Here is a 3,446-nt window from a genome sequence, read left to right on the forward strand (position 1 = left end):
CAACAATAATAATGATAATGATAATATTTATTATTATTATTATTATCGTTATACTAATGATGATGGTGATGATGATACTTGAAAAGTAGGAGGGGGAGGATATCCGATGGCTACCTCTGTTAAATGTTATGAACCTTCCTTGATATTAGTTATCTTCCATCTTTATCAACGTTAATGGCAGCAATATATACAGGGGAGAGAGAGAGAGAGAGACAGAGAGAGAGAGAGAGAGAGAGAGAGAGAGAAGGAAGAAAAAAACTCCAGGAAACGCATTTGCACGAGATGAGTACGTCAGTGTTACCCGTGGGAGCTGTGGTGCCTCAATGATAATGATATCGACAAAGGGAGGGATGGAGATGGAAGTGGTAGAGCAGAGGGGTGAGAGGAGGGTGTGGGTGTGTGTGGGGGGGGGGGGGGGGGGGGGGCGGGGGGGGGGGGGGGGGGTAGTCGGGCGGGGGAGACGAAGATGGAGGAGGGTAATGAACGTGATAATAATGACACCGACGATGTTTATCGGTAATTTTTTCTTCTTTTCTTTGTGTGTGTGATACAAAAGACACTCGCGGTCACCACCCATGATGTAGTGGTTCTCTGCCTGTCTCATTCTCCCTCCCCTCGCCCCCTGCACCCGAAAAAAAAACCCTCCCACGACACCCATATATCAAGGATAATCACCAACTCACCCCCCTCACTCCCTATTCTGCCCTTCCTCTCCATCCCCTACACCTCTTCCTCCCAATCCCCTACACTTCTCCGCTCCCCACCCCCTCCTCCCCATCCCCCACACCTCTTCCTTCCAATCCCCTACACGTCTTCCTCCAAATCCCCTAACCTCTTCCTCCAAACACCTCTTCCTCCCCATCCCCTACACCTCTTCCTCCCAATCCCCTACACCTCTTTCTCCAAATCCCCTAACCTCTTCCTCCAAACACCTCTTCCTCCAAATCCCCTACACCTCTTCCTCCAAATCCCCCACACCTCTTCCTCCCGATCCCCTATACTTCTTCCTCTCCATCCCCTACACCTCTTCCTCCAAATCCCCTACACCTCTTCCTCCAAACACCTCTTCCTCCAAATCCCCTACACCTCTTCCTCCAAACACCTCTTCCTCCAAATCCCCTACACCTCTTCCTCCCGATCCCCCACACCTCTTCCTCCAAATCCCCTACACCTCTTCCTCCAAATCCCCTACACCTCTTCCTCCCAATCCCCTACACCTCTTCCTCCAAATCCCCTACACCTCTTCCTCCCAATCCCCTACACCTCTTCCTCCCCATCCCCTACACCTCTTCCTCCCCATCCCCCACACCTCTTCCTCCCCATCCCCTACACCTCTTCCTCCCCACCCCCCACACCTCTTCCTTCCAATCCCCTACACCTCTTCCTCCCAATCCCCCACACCTCTTCCTCCAAATCCCCTAACCTCTTCCTCCAAATCCCCCACACCTCTTCTTCCAAATCCCCCACACCTCTTCCATCCAATCCCCTACACCTCTTCCTCCCCATCCCCTACACCTCTTCCTCTCCATCCCCTACACCTCTTCCTCTCCATCCCCTACACCTCTTCCCCCTATCCCCTACACCTCTTCCTCTCCATCCCCTACACCTCTTCCTCTCCATCCCCTGCACCTCTTCCTCCCCATCCCCTACACTTCTCCGCTCCCCACCCCCTCCTCCTCCCCCTCCTCCTCCTCCTCCACGTGTCCACCTCATGGAAAAGGGCCACCACCACACCATAAATACAAGCCGCACGATCGCACGGTGTTTTAATTAAGCGAGACCATGGGTCTCTGTGCCCTGTTCTCTCTCTCTCTCTCTCTCTCTCTCTCTCTGTCTCTCTCTCTCTCTCTCTCTCTCTCTCTCTCTCCTCTCCCCCTGGGTATTGAAGGAAATAGCCCCCCCCCCTCCCCACGCCTCCTCCTCCCTTCCATTCCCCACCCCACCCCCCACCCCGCCACCCAGGACTGATGTTGATGGTTGGTTGATCATCAGTGAATGTCAGTTTGCCTGTGATGGAGAGAGGTGTGCGGGGTAGAGAGAGAGACGGTGGGGAGAAAGAGAGAGGGGGAGAGAGGGAGAGAGAGAAAGAGGGAGGGAGGGAGAGAGTGGGGGGAGGAAAGCGGGAGGAAGGGAGAGAGAGATGGAGAAAGAGAGCGGAGGGAGAGAGAGGGAGTGACAGGGAGGGGGGGAGAGAGAATGAGAAAGAGAGAGAGGGAGAGAGAGAGGGGTTGGGAAGGGAGGGGGAGGAAGAGAGAGGGAGGGAGGGACAGGGAGGGGGAGAGAGAGAGAGAGTGGGAGGGAGGGAAGGAAGGAGAGAGGGAGGGGGAGAGAGAGAGAGAGAGAGGGTGGCGAGATAGAGAGAGAGAGAGAGAGAGAGAGAAGAAGAGAGAGCGAAGGAGGGAGAGACAAAATAATATCTGCGTGAGTCGTTTGGAACGGGGAGAATGGAGAAACAGCAGTGAGCAGGAAGGAAGTGAGTGTGTTCTGTTCGTCACGGTGACCACTGAGTTCCTTTCATTCTGTTCGTCACGGTGACCACTGAGTTCCTTTCATTGTGTTCTGTTCGTCACGGTGACCACTGAGTTCCTTTCATTCTGTTCGTCACGGTGACCACTGAGTTCCTTTCATTCTGTTCTGTTCGTCACGGTGACCACTGACTTCCTTTCATTCTGTTCTGTTCGTCACGGTGACCACTGAGTTCCTTTCATTCTGTTCTGTTCGTCACGGTGACCACTGAGTTCCTTTCATTCTGTTCTGTTCGTCACGGTGACACTGAGTTCCTTTCATTCTGTTCTGTTCGTCACGGTGACCACTGAGTTCCTTTCATTCTGTTCGTCACGGTGACCACTGAGTTCCTTTCATTCTGTTCAGTTCGTCACGGTGACCACTGAGTTCCTTTCATTCTGTTCGTCACGGTGACCACTGAGTTCCTTTCATTCTGTTCAGTTCGTCACGGTGACCACTGAGTTCCTTTCATTCTGTTCGTCACAGTGACCACTGAGTTCCTTTCATTCTGTTCGTCACGGTGACCACTGAGTTCCTTTCATTCTGTTCGTCACGGTGACCACTGAGTTCCTTTCATTCTGTTCTGTTCGTCACGGTGACCACTGAGTTCCTTTCATTCTGTTCTGTTCGTCACGGTGACCACTGAGTTCCTTTCATTCTGTTCTGTTCCATTTTTAGACCACTTTCATTTTACTTTGTTTTATTCTAGTCCATTGTTGTTGTTGTTTTAGGTCTGGAACGGAATCACATTGAAGGGCTAAGTTGAAGCATATCGTCGACATTTTCGTGGGTGCGAGCATGTATACACACATGGGGGGTATAGGCGCAGGCACGCAGGCACACGCACGCAGGAAAATCACAGGCACGCACGCACGCGCGCATACACATGTACTCATACACACATACATACAAGCATGGGTCTTACGATGTCTGTTTGCGCG

Source organism: Babylonia areolata, chromosome 8 (genome assembly GCF_041734735.1).
Source record: "Babylonia areolata isolate BAREFJ2019XMU chromosome 8, ASM4173473v1, whole genome shotgun sequence".
Lineage (NCBI taxonomy): Eukaryota > Metazoa > Mollusca > Gastropoda > Neogastropoda > Buccinidae > Babylonia > Babylonia areolata.